This window comes from Ranitomeya imitator, chromosome 5 (assembly GCF_032444005.1).
Source record: "Ranitomeya imitator isolate aRanImi1 chromosome 5, aRanImi1.pri, whole genome shotgun sequence".
Taxonomy (NCBI): Eukaryota; Metazoa; Chordata; class Amphibia; order Anura; family Dendrobatidae; genus Ranitomeya; species Ranitomeya imitator.
In genome coordinates, this window is record NC_091286.1 from 512361849 (window position 1) to 512376604 (window position 14756).

Sequence of the window (14756 nt, forward strand, 5' to 3'; positions counted from 1 at the left end):
TTGACCACATCAGCACCCTTCTTGGTCAAATCAGTCAACGGTTTAGCAACAGTAGAAAAATTAGCGATGAAGCGCCGATAAAATTTAGCAAAGCCCAGGAACTTTTGCAAGCTCTTCACAGATGTCAGCTGAGTCCAATCGTAAATGGCCTGGACTTTAACAGGGTCCATCTCGATAGTAGAAGGGGAAAAAATGAACCCCAAAAATGAAACCTTCTGAACTCCAAAGAGACACTTTGACCCCTTCACAAACAAGGAATTCGCACGAAGGACCTGGAACACCATTCTGACCTGCTTCACATGAGACTCCCAATCATCCGAAAAGACCAAATTATCATCCAAATACACAATCAGGAATTTATCTAGGTACTCTCGGAAGATGTCATGCATAAAGGACTGAAATACTGATGGAGCATTGGAAAGCCCGAATGGCATAACCAGGTACTCAAAATGGCCCTCGGGCGTATTAAATGCTGTTTTCCATTCATCGCCTTGTTTAATACGCACAAGATTATACGCCCCTCGAAGATCTATCTTGGTGAACCAACTAGCCCATTTAATACGAGCAAACAAATCAGACAGCAACGGCAAAGGATACTGAAATTTGACTGTAATTTTATTAAGAAGGCGGTAATCAATACAAGGTCTCAAAGAACCATCCTTCTTGGCCACAAAAAAGAACCCTGCTCCTAACGGTGATGACGACGGGCGAATATGGCCTTTCTCCAAGGATTCCTTTATATAACTCCGCATAGCGGCGTGTTCTGGCACAGATAAATTGAACAATCGGCCCTTAGGAAACTTACTACCAGGAATCAAATTAATTGCACAATTGCAATCCCTATGAGGAGGTAGGGCACTGGCTTTGGGCTCATCAAATACATCCCGATAATCCGACAAAAACTCTGGAACTTCAGAAGGAGTGGAAGACGAAATAGACAAAAATGGAACATCACCATGTACCCCCTGGCAACACCAGCTGGACACAGACATAGATTTCCAGTCCAATACTGGATTATGAACCTGTAGCCATGGCAACCCCAAAACGACCACATCATGCAGATTATGCAACACCAGAAAACGGATATCCTCCTGATGTGCAGGAGCCATGCACATGGTCAATTGGGTCCAATACTGAGGCTTATTCTTGGCCAAAGGCGTAGCATCAATTCCTCTCAATGGAATAGGATACTGCAAGGGCTCCAAGAAAAAAACACAGCGCCTAGCATACTCCAAGTCCATCAAATTCAAGACAGCGCCTGAATCCACAAATGCCATAACAGAATAGGATGACAAAGAGCAAATCATAGTAACAGACAATAAAAATTTAGAATGTACCGTACCAATGGTGGCAGACCTAGCGAACCGCTTAGTGCGCTTAGGACAATCGGAGATAGCATGCGTGGAATCACCACAGTAAAAACATAGCCCATTCCGACGTCTGTGTTCTTGCCGTTCAGCTCTGGTCAAAGTCCTATCACATTGCATAGGCTCAGGCCCATGCTCAGATAGTACCGCCAAATGGTGCACAGCTTTACGCTCACGCAAGCGTCGATCGATCTGAATGGCCAAGGACATAGACTCATTCAGACCAGCAGGCATGGGAAACCCCACCATGACATCCTTAAGGGCTTCAGAGAGACCCTTTCTGAAGATTGCTGCCAGGGCACATTCATTCCACTGAGTGAGCACAGACCACTTTCTAAACTTCTGACAATATATCTCCGCTTCATCCCGACCCTGACACAGAGCCAGCAAGATTTTCTCTGCCTGATACACTGAATTAGGTTCGTCATAAAGCAATCCAAGCGCCAGGAAAAACGCATCAACATCACGCAATGCCGGATCTCCTGGCGCAAGGGAAAATGCCCAGTCTTGAGGGTCACCACGTAACAAAGAAATAATGATCTTTACTTGTTGAACAGGGTCACCTGAGGAGCGAGGTTTCAAGGCAAGAAACAATTTACAATTATTTTTGAAATTCCAGAACTTAGATCTATCACCAAAAAACAAATCAGGAATTGGAATCCTAGGCTCTGACATCGGATTCTGAACCACAAACTCATGAATGTTTTGTATCCTTGTAGTGAGATTATCCATCCAAGAGGACAGACCTTGAATGTCCATGTTAACACCAGTGTCCTGCACCACCCAGAGGTAAGGGGGAAATAGAGACAAAACACACTGCAAAGAAAAAAAAATGGTCTCAGAACTTCTCTTATCCCTCTATTGAGATGCATTAGTACTTTGGGCCACCTGTACTGTTATGACCTGGTGGTCAGGACAATAATGGACCTGGTGGTTAAGAGCACACGGAATGACCTGATAGTTACTGATAATAAGGACGAGCTCTGGGACGTGGGAACTCTGCTGACCGCAATCCCTAAACCTATCAAACACACTAGAAATAGCCGTGGATTGCGCCTAACGCTCCCTATGCAACTCGGCACAGCCTAAGAAACTAGCTAGCCCTGAAGATAGAAAAATAAAGCCTACCTTGCCTCAGAGAAATTCCCCAAAGGAAAAGGCAGCCCCCCACATATAATGACTGTGAGTAAAGATGAAAATACAAACACAGAGATGAAATAGATTTAGCAAAGTGAGGCCCGACTTACTGAACAGACCGAGGATAGGAAAGGTTACTTTGCGGTCAGCACCAAAACCTACAAAAAGACCACGCAGAGGGCGCAAAAAGACCCTCCGCACCGACTCACGGTGCGGAGGCGCTCCCTCTGCGACCCAGAGCTTCCAGCAAGCAAGACAACAAATGAAATAGCAAGCTGGACTGAAAAATAGCAAACCAAAGAAATACAAGCTGGAACTTAGCTTCTGATGGGAAGACAGGTCACAAGAACGATCCAGGAGTGAACAGACCAATACTGGAACATTGACAGGTGGCATGGAGCAAAGATCTAAGTGAAGTTAAGTAGAGCAGCAGCTAACGAATTAACCTCGTCACCTGTGAAACTCAGAAACACCCACCAGAGGAAGTCCATGGACAGAACCAGCCAAAGTACCATTCATGACCACAGGAGGGAGCCCGACAACAGAATTCACAACAGGTGTCTCCGCGGCTTTTCTTCATGCATTTGCATATTTCCCATATGGGATGGGGGCAGTGTTCTGGATCACTGCGTTGAGAAACACGTGATGGTGTCTCCGCGGTGTTGGATGTTTTGATCTCCCCGAGATCATTCAACCTTATGTTTATAGTCCTTTTACTAGGCACTGCTCCTAATAGCCAGTTTCCTACTCCACACTGATGAGGGGCAAATACCCCGAAACAGCTGTCCGTGGATGGATACCATGTTTTGGCATAGGTGGTTTTCCTTTTTGTATGCTGCCCTTCCCGTGGTTGTTCCTTCCCGGTGAAAGACCTGGCTATTTATTGTTTGCGTTGAGAAACACGTGATGGTGTCTCCGCGGCTTTTCTACATGCATTTGCATATTTCCCATAAGGGATGGGGGCAGTGTTCTGGATCACTGTGTTGAGAAACACGTGATGGTGTCTCTGCGGTGTTGGATGTTTTGATCTCCCCGAGATCATTCAACCTTATGTTTATAGTCCTTTTACTAGGCACTGCTCCTAATAGCCAGTTTCCTACTCCACACTGATGAGGGGCAAATACCCCGAAACAGCTGTCTGTGGATGGATACCATGTTTTGGCATAGATGGTTTTCCTTTTTGGATGCTGTCCTTCCCGTGGTTGTTCCTTCCCGGTGAAAGACCTGGCTATTTATTGCTTGCGTTGAGAAACACGTGATGGTGTCTCCGCGGATTTTCTACATGCATTTGGATATTTCCCATAAGGGATGGGGCCGTGTTCTGGATCACTGCGTTGAGAAACATGTGATGGTATCTCCGCGGTGTTGGATGTTTTGATCTCCCCAAGATCATTCATCCTTATGTTTATATATACCAACTTATACAACAGTTAATTTCTTTCGGTTTGCTTTACATTCTTCCACTCCTCCCTTTTTTTTAGCTGGGCATTACGTTCATATAGATTCCCATTGCTGGGTTTCCATAGTCGGGCCCTGGTCCTGCTCGGCCCTTACTTACATTGTCCCATTGTTGTAATTTTTGACACATGGTAACTTTTTAATACTAGAGGTTAGGGCCAACCCAAGTGAGGACACCTTGGTGCTGGCAGGATGGCTTTTATGCTATTTTTTTAATCAAAATCAGTGTTTGCTAAGTATCCTATGTTATTTATATGCACTGTTTACTTATAGCAGAGTAAATGTCAATTTTATTTCTTTCTTACCTTTTTATCATATAGACCAAGTGTCTCTCTAGTAACAGATTGGTGCATGAAGGTACATTATGAGCCAATAACAGACTACATGTGCTAAATTCAAGAGATGCACCACAATGATCAATATATCGGCTATGTTCATGTGCCTTAAAGTGCAAACACTTAAGATTACATTTCACAGTATGAAATTATTGAGATTGTTGGACTTTGATGTGAACCTGTAGTCAGAGTGAATTAACCTTTCATGGCTTTATTTGTTGCTCACAAGCTTTTCAAGAACCCAAGACAGTCGTAATTTACAACAAATGGGAGGAGGTGAGTGGCACCACTGTACAGCTCTAGGTGTTTAAGATGCATTGTAGTGATAACATTATATCATGATAATGTCTTTTTATGATGTTTTATTAGATAATTATATTCAGGAAATTTTTAATTATATTTAAACTGTCTCAAAATGATGAATATACAGTGGGGCAAAAAAGTATTTAGTCAGTCAGCAATAGTGCAAGTTCCACCACTTAAAAAGATGAGAGGCGTCTGTAATTTACATCATAGGTAGACCTCAACTATGGGAGACAAACTGAGAAAAAAAATCCAGAAAATCACATTGTCTGTTTTTTTTAACATTTTATTTGCATATTATGGTGGAAAATAAGTATTTGGTCAGAAACAAAATTTCATCTCAATACTTTGTAATATATCCTTTGTTGGCAATGACAGAGGTCAAACGTTTTCTGTAAGTCTTCACAAGGTTGCCACACACTGTTGTTGGTATGTTGGCCCATTCCTCCATGCAGATCTCCTCTAGAGCAGTGATGTTTTTGGCTTTTCGCTTGGCAACACGGACTTTCAACTCCCTCCAAAAGTTTTCTATAGGGTTGAGATCTGGAGACTGGCTAGGCCACTCCAGGACCTTGAAATGCTTCTTACGAAGCCACTCCTTCGTTGCCCTGGCGGTGTGCTTTGGATCATTGTCATGTTGAAAGACCCAGCCACGTTTCATCTTCAATGCCCTTGCTGATGGAAGGAGGTTTGCACTCAAAATCTCACGATACACGGCCCCATTCATTCTTTCATGTACCCGGATCAGTCGTCCTGGCCCCTTTGCAGAGAAACAGCCCCAAAGCATGATGTTTCCACCACCATGCTTTACAGTAGGTATGGTGTTTGATGGATGCAACTCAGTATTCTTTTTCCTCCAAACACGACAAGTTGTGTTTCTACCAAACAGTTCCAGTTTGGTTTCATCAGACCATAGGACATTCTCCCAAAACTCCTCTGGATCATCCAAATGCTCTCTAGCAAACTTCAGACGGGCCCGGACATGTACTGGCTTAAGCAGTGGGACACGTCTGGCACTGCAGGATCTGAGTCCATGGTGGCGTAGTGTGTTACTTATGGTAGGCCTTGTTACATTGGTCCCAGCTCTCTGCAGTTCATTCACTAGGTCCCCCCGCGTGGTTCTGGGATTTTTGCTCACCGTTCTTATGATCATTCTGACCCCACGGGGTGGGATTTTGCGTGGAGCCCCAGATCGAGGGAGATTATCAGTGGTCTTGTATGTCTTCCATTTTCTAATTATTGCTCCCACTGTTGATTTCTTCACTCCAAGCTGGTTGGCTATTGCAGATTCAGTCTTCCCAGCCTGGTGCAGGGCTACAATTTTGTTTCTGGTGTCCTTTGACAGCTCTTTGGTCTTCACCATAGTGGAGTTTGGAGTCAGACTGTTTGAGGGTGTGCACAGGTGTCTTTTTATACTGATAACAAGTTTAAACAGGTGCCATTACTACAGGTAATGAGTGGAGGAAAGAGGAGACTCTTAAAGAAGAAGTTACAGGTCTGTGAGAGCCAGAAATCTTGATTGTTTGTTTCTGACCAAATACTTATTTTCCACCATAATATGCAAATAAAATGATAAAAAAAACAGACAATGTGATTTTCTGGATTTTTTTTTCTCAGTTTGTCTCCCATAGTTGAGGTCTACCTATGATGTAAATTACAGATGCCTCTCATCTTTTTAAGTGGTGGAACTTGCACTATTGCTGACTGACTAAATACTTTTTTGCCCCACTGTACATAATTATATGGGCAAAATAGTATTTTTGTATGTCCATAAATTCATATAAAGACAAATAGATTATTTTCTACTGATAGTACAGTATTGCAGTGACATTTATCTCTAGAGGGCTATCCTCACAATACACATGTTTGCCAAGTTTTAGGCAGGCTTTTAGATGAAGACTGCATGGGGTGCACAAAGCATACCACCTGAAAGTTTTATTCACATATATACAGTACAAGCCCTTTTTTCAGATCACATTTCCACTGTTTTTCCACAGGCCTTCCATGCCTATTCCCCATCGCCTCCACAGAAAAAATACCTTCTGCTTTCCAGGAGGTTTCAGGAGGATTCGATGTTCAAGAGATTGGCCATCTATTCCAGTAGTCAAGGAAGTCTTCTCTTTCTCTTGGAACCTCCTGGACAATTCTGGAAAATATGAAATACAACTGAAAAACATGGGTTGGCTTTATTCTGTAGTGCATTTTTCAGAGACGTGGGCAGGTAAGCGATGCTGCCCCTTTTTCAGCTGTATTTTTGAATTTTTGAAGCATTTTTAGTCCTCTTTTGTGGCTTTGCAACTAGTTTATTGGCAAATATGACAATCCAGTTCCATATGGAGGAATTATGCAGCAATATGATGATAATACGGAAACTTAGAGACTCTACATGCCACTATTCAGCCAGTCACAAATAAAGAGATTTTAATAAGAGATGTTCAAATTGCAAGCAGGTAAGAAGCATTTGTGTAGTACTTTGTGTGGTTATGTGCACATGGAGTTTATTAACAGTAATTGAGCAGAAACTGAGCGTAATTTCAGACCTCCAAAACTTACAGCCTCTGTTCAGGTTTCGAAAATATTCTGAAACACTTGCAGCTTCAGCTCATTTTCTGCTTCAAAAAACTCAGCAAAAAGCTCCATGTGCACATAACCTACTTCATTTAGTGAAAAGGTTTTTGAATTTTCTGTGCACTTCTTTTGTAATATTTTCATTCATATTTTCGTTACTAGTTGGAAATATAGCACAAATACTATACTACAGCCCTGACTTTAGAGAAGGAGATGATACACAGAGGCCATGGCACGATTGTCTCTTTCAACAGAACAGTTAAGTCCACATCTGTTTCCGAAGCTTTATAGACTATTTCTGTCTTGAGACTACTGACATTCCCTACTAAGTAATCACCTCTATAAAACACTGGATCTGCACTTATCAGCACATTACTTGTCTGAGCCTGACTACATTAAGAGAGCAGCAATTATATTACTCTCTGCTTGCTGATGATCTTAGTCACTACTTCAATAGGTGATGTAGAGCCGTTTTCATTATTCTTAGCAGCATAAGTGATAGACCTGTCAGTAACTTATATGAGAATTGATGACTATTATACTGACGGTATCACTAAGCTGTTGAAAGAACATAACCACAATTTAAGTAGGCAGAATATTAACAAGAGATCAACCCTAAGCCCCCCTCCACATCACCCACCCCAATAAATCTAAAGGTAATATGCAGAAATTTCGGATTTCCTTGAAGAAACTACTTTTTGGCCATGGAAAATGTCAAGTTATAGAAAAACTAATAATGGCTTTTAAAGATAATCAAATCAATCATTCTCTAGCAGCTATGTTAGTATTCCATGGCCGGCAGACAGGATCCCTCCAAAATGCCTCCTACCTGCCGACATCCCCAGCAGCGCCTATTGTAGCAGACTTAGAGTGACATCATATGTGCATCACATCATAACAATGACATCGCACTGCGCCTATAAATCAGAAGAGAAGCCAGGCACCAAGCTCCTTTCTAGTTGCCTTGCTGATTTCTGTTCTTTGAAGTGAATAGCATACAAAAGGAAAGCAGCTCATACCATATTATGGTAAATTAATCAGGTCTCTCAAAGCTAAATTTCTGATTACCAGTAAAGTCAGTTTGGCATTCTTTGAATCTATCAGAATGTTTGTGGTGGGAACACTTTGCAACTAGACAGAACCAGTGAATGCCCATTTCAAATTTCATTGGTTTCTCTATTTTTAGCATAATGCATAAAGAACAAACTGTCTAATTGGTTTTGGGTAATTCAAATTAATTTATTGTCAAGTATTCAAATGGGATTGTGTTGAATTTGGACCTCATGGCTTGTTGTGAAACGTCTATTATATCTGACATTGGCCAATGAGAGGATCCGGTGAGCTAGTGATTCCTTGGTTGTTTTCCTTTCAACTTAGGTTTTTAGACATATTCTTTTCTATTTGCCTACTTGATAGTAATTCTTGATACTTAGTTTTTCATCTATAAATCAGGAGGGCGCATGGAAGCTCATTAAAACAGATATGAATATAACTTTATTAACAATAATAAACACACATAAATACATGCGACTGTCACATATTGACAGTGCAGACACAGACACAACAAGTAAAAGACACCAGAAAAAGTTGGGTCTACTGCATACAAATAGTAAACATGACACCGCACAGTAGGGTATAGTAAGGTGCTGGCAAGAAAAAGATCCCCAATAACGTCTCCTCAGCAGTCCAAATCTCATGTGAAATAAATATTGACTATAATGTGTAAGTAGCTGGAGACTTTCACCCACACTAAGTGCCTAACATGAGCCACTATAGAAGTAAGGGGGGGAGAGGAATAATGGGGGACCAGAGTCTCACCTCACTGCAGATAGGCCGCTGTACACGCCCCGACGCGCGTTTCGCCTAGCTTTCTCAAGGGGGTAGTATGCTCTATTAGTGCCCATAAAACCTTTTATAAAGTGTGTAGATTGAAGACAGCTGTCCGGTGCCAGATTACCGCCGTCAGCATCCGGCGCATGCGCGCGCTGCCCTCAAGGGTCCATCCCCCCCTCGCCCGGACATATCCGGCTTCAGGAGCCGGCGGGCACCAGCAGGTCCCGCCCGCGCCCGCTGCAGGAAGTCGCCAGAGGAGAGAGGGCGGAGCCCCGACGGAAGCGCGCGCACGCGCACCACGGCTAGGGTTCGATGTAACCTTGGCACCGCCTCCCATGTTCAATGTAACTGAGCAATCGCAGCTTGCGCAGACATGGGGACGTAACCTCGCATTTAAGAAAAAGTCCATAACATAGAGTAGTCCATATCTAGTTCAGTTTTTTTCATGTGAGCCATGTCTGCAGGGAAGCGAGCAGGGAGACATCTTTGCGTAAGTGCCAGGTGCATAGTTGGATACCACGGCTCTCATAGACGACCACAGGCAATTCCATTTCCACATTCCATTAGTGACTAGATAAATGCCGTAAGTCGAATACGTATCGCCAGTCTAGTGGAACATATCAAACACCGGAGAGCAATGAACAACCTAAATTTGAAACATGAAACAAAAAACATATAAAACAAATGAGCATTAAAAACATAATTAAAATGCAGGGAGAGGGAAGAAAAGGGGAACAAAGGGGTGATGACGTCAAAAGGTAACTGAACCTTAAAAGCATATACATATTTATAAATAAGGACCAAAATTGAGGGCCTCATTAAGCCCAGCGGGCCTAACGGTGCCAAGAGTGACAATCCACATAACTTCCCGTTGTGCCAGCAATTTTTTTATATTGCCACTTCTAATACCAGTGTGTACGGCATCAATCCCTCTAACCTTAAATTCTTTGGGATCACAGTTGTGTGCCAATTGGAAATGCCTAGGAATCGTTTTGAGGGTTGATACATCATCTACTGTTCTAGCTGCACAGATGTCCCTAACGTGCTCTCTGGTCCGTATTCTCAATTCCCGTGATGTTAGTCCCACATATATAAGGGAACAGGCACATGTAGCGTAGTAAACTACATTCTTAGTGCCACATGAAATGTATTCTCTGATATTGAATATTTTTTGGTCAACAGAACTAAAGGTAGAAGTTTGGTACATATTCACGCATGCCACACAGTGACCACATTTAAAGAAACCTTTTTTGGGGTGTGTACTACCAAAAAAGTTTGGGGTCGGAGCAACATAATGACTTTTAATGAGTAAGTCGCTCAAATTTTTAGAGCGACGGGGAGTCATGAGAGGTCTATCGGTGAGAAAGGGTCTCAGGGAGGGCTCCGCACTGAGAACAGGCCAGTATTTAGTTAAAATATGGCGCATATTATCCCACTCGTGGTTGAATACCGAAATGAACCTCATATTTTCTTCCTTTTTGTCACTTCTTCTTTTTTTATGGTACAGTAGAGAATTCCGAGACACCGATTTAGCCCTGTTATAGCCATTTTTTATGCACCTTTTACTATAACCGCGCTGCTCAAATCGCCTTTTTCAAATCTAGTGCTTGATTTTCAAATTTTTGGTCCGTTGAGCAGATCCGCCTCACCCTTAGAAACTGTCCAACCGGGACGGCCCTAACTGTGGAATGACTATGTGCAGTGGTAGCATGTATTAATGAATTGACTGATGTTTCCTTACGAAAGACATCAGTCTGGATGGTAGAGGCTGAATCCACCTCCAGACTAATGTCCAAAAAATCAATTTTCACTGCATCATGTCTGTACGTCAATTTAATATTAAAGTTGTTATCATTAAGCATAGCCATGAACTCATCCAGCTGCTGCACCGTGCCCTGCCATAAAAATAAAACATCATCGATATAGCGTAACCAGCACAGCACATGGTCAGCGGCCCCCGCCCCCGAAGCACCAAACACCAACCTCTTAGTTTTTCATCTGTCTGGACTTCCTTGATCTCACCAGACTAAATGGTTCTAAGGTCCTATGCTCCATCTATTGTGCGCAAAGATTTGCCTATGTAAAGGCATTTTTAACTGTAGAAGAAAAAGGGATACCTTAGATGGAAGCTGTCTTTAACATAGTAAATTTTGTTTTTAAATGTTTTCAATCTGCAAAGTTTTACAGACAGGGCTTACAAATAAACTGATGCAAATACAGTGGGACAAAAAAGTATTTAGTCAGTCAGCAATAGTGCAAGTTCCACCACTTAAAAAGATGAGAGGCGTCTGTGATTTACATCATAGGTAGACCTCAACTATGGGAGACAAACAGAAAAAAAATCCAGAAAATCACATTGTCTGTTTTTTTATCATTTTTTTGCATTTTATGGTGGAAAATAAGTATTTGGTCAGAAACAAACAATCAAGATTTCTGGCTCTCACAGACCTGTAACTTCTTCTTTAAGAGTCTCCTCTTTCCTCCACTCATTACCTGTAGTAATGGCACCTGTTTAAACTTGTTATCAGTATAAAAAGACACCTGTGCCCACCCTCAAACAGTCTGACTCCAAACTCCACTATGGTGAAGACCAAAGAGCTGTCAAAGGACACCAGAAACAAAATTGTAGCCCTGCACCAGGCTGGGAAGACTGAATCTGCAATAGCCAACCAGCCTGGAGTGAAGAAATCAACAGTGGGAGCAATAATTAGAAAATGGAAGACATACAAGACCACTGATAATCTCCCTCGATCTGGGGCTCCACGCAAAATCCCACCCCGTGGGGTCAGAATGATCACAAGAACGGTGAGCAAAAATCCCAGAACCACGCGGGGGGACCTAGTGAATGAACTGCAGAGAGCTGGGACCAATGTAACAAGGCCTACCATAAGTAACACACTACGCCACCATGGACTCAGATCCTGCAGTGCCAGACGTGTCCCACTGCTTAAGCCAGGACATGTCCGGGCCCGTCTGAAGTTTGCTAGAGAGCATTTGGATGATCCAGAGGAGTTTTGGGAGAATGTCCTATGGTCTGATGAAACCAAACTGGAACTGTTTGGTAGAAACACAACTTGTCGTGTTTGGAGGAAAAAGAATACTGAGTTGCATCCATCAAACACCATACCTACTGTAAAGCATGGTGGTGGAAACATCATGCTTTGGGGCTGTTTCTCTGCAAAGGGGCCAGGACGACTGATCCGGGTACATGAAAGAATGAATGGGGCCATGTATCGTGAGATTTTGAGTGCAAACCTCCTTCCATCAGCAAGGGCATTGAAAATGAAACGTGGCTGGGTCTTTCAACATGACAATGATCCAAAGCACACCGCCAGGGCAATGAAGGAGTGGCTTCGTAAGAAGCATTTCAAGGTCCTGGAGTGGCATAGCCAGTCTCCAGATCTCAACCCTATAGAAAACCTTTGGAGGGAGTTGAAAGTCCGTGTTGCCAAGCGAAAAGCCAAAAACATCACTGCTCTAGAGGAGATCTACATGGAGGAATGGGCCAACATACCAACAACAGTGTGTGGCAACCTAGTGAAGACTTACAGAAAACGTTTGACCTCTGTCATTGCCAACAAAGGATATATTACAAAGTATTGAGATGAAATTTTGTTTCTGACCAAATACTTATTTTCCACCATAATGTGCAAATAAAATGTTAAAAAAACAGACAATGTGATTTTCTGGATTTTTTTTTTCTCAGTTTGTCTCCCATAGTTGAGGTCTACCTATGATGTAAATTACAGACGCCTCTCATCTTTTTAAGTGGTGGAACTTGCACTATTGCTGACTGACTAAATACTTTTTTGCCCCACTGTACCTATCAGAAACTAAACTGAAAAAAATCTAATTTTATAGTTTAATTTTCTTGCTTTGCTTTTTTTCATAACACTTTTGAAAATGAGTTTTCTATACAGCAGAGACCTCATCGTTCTCATAAATGTGCGTCTATTGCACCTTAAATCTTACATTTCAACTCAGATTTCATTTCTCGAATGTGCATGTTTCTGCTAAAGTCTTTGTACCTCCTGAGATTAAAATAAGGATTATACTTTAAATCCGTATCACGTATGAATGCAGCATCAGCAGCAGGAAGAAAGAGAATAGTTATGTGAGCAGACGGGAGTATTCCATATGTCAAGAAGACAGCATATAAATAATATGATCCTTTCTATTATCAAGACATTTTGAAGAATGATTATGCAATAGTAAAAACTTTGCTTAGTTAATTTTATGTGTTCTATCATATCAAGAGTTTGTTTTTTTGGGAGAGTTTCTTACTATACAGTCTTGGGATCCAATCCTATAAATAAGGCCATTTTTTTGCCCACCATCATAATAAATTTACATAGCCACCCTCAATACAGAAAAAATGATGACCTTGTGGTTAGGATTTCCCTTATGGTCCATATAAGCAACTCCAATGAACAGTTTTTTGTGAAGTGTTCCAAAATTAGTGAAGTCCATAAACAAGTGATCACCTTCAATATTCGCATCAGGTTAGGTTGCCTTATGCTGGACTTCATGGCCACTGTTTTGGAAAAGTCTGTAATAAAGTGAGAACTTGGACCCACATGAGGAATCTATGGTCATCTGGTAAATTAAGGCCCTATTAATTGGGCAAGCACTTGCTACTTATGCAGAAGGAATGCTTACCCTTCCTAAGCTACGTAAATTCTGATTAATACAATAATACAAAAAAAATATTTGTATAAAAATATTCCTGAATTGCCTCAGATTCTTGTCAGGTTTATATAGAATTAGAAACTATTGAAACTTTTTCCCCTCTAAAAACAGCACCAAACCTGTCCATTGGTTGTCTCATCTCTGTTAAAGCAAATGGAGCTAAGGTACAATTCCAGTGGCGTAACTACCGCGGTCGCAGCGGTCACATTGCGACGGGGCCCGGCTGGTCAGGGGCCCTCCGCCCGGCAGGTCAGAGGCACCGGCCGACACCATGTTGCAGTGCAGGAGGAGATCCCTCCCGCACGGCAACAGTCCCAGGCGTATCTAGGGGGAGGGGGCAGCCGGGGTATGGGAGAGGAACTTGGAAGCAGCTCCAGTCAGCAGTGCACTGTGAGACTGACAGCGTCTCCTGCTCTGAGCCCCGGGACTGAAGGGGAGAGCGGGGGACGGGCGGGACATGACAGCGGTGTGCAAGCAGGAGACGCTGAGGAGCTGCAGGTTAATATCAGCCTCCCCTTTACCAGAGAGGAGTGTGAGATGTGTGTATGAGCTGGAGTGTTTGTGTGTGATATCTATAGGGTGTGTGTGTGTGTTATATATGTAGTGTGTGTGTGTGTGTGATATCTGTAGTGCGTGTGTGTGTGTGATATCTGTAGTGCGTGTGTGTGATATCTGTAGTGCGTGTGTTATATATGTAGTGTGTGTATGACCTGTAGTGTGTGTGTGTGTGATATCTGTAGTGTGGTGTGTGTGATATCTGTAGTGTGTGTGTCATCTGTAGTGTGTGTGTGTGATATCTGTAGTGCGTGTGTTATATATGTAGTGTGTGTATGACATCTGTAGTGTGTGTGTGATATCTGTAGTGCGTGTGTGATATCTGAAGTGTGTGTGTGTGTGTGTGTGTGATATCTGTAGTGTGTGTGATATCTGTAGTGTGTGTGTGATATCTGTAGTGTGTGTCATCTGTAGTGTGTGATATCTGTAGTGTGTGTGTGTGTGATATCTGTAGTGTGTGCGTGTGTGATATCTGTAGTGTGTGTGTGATATCTGTAGTGTGTGTGTGTGT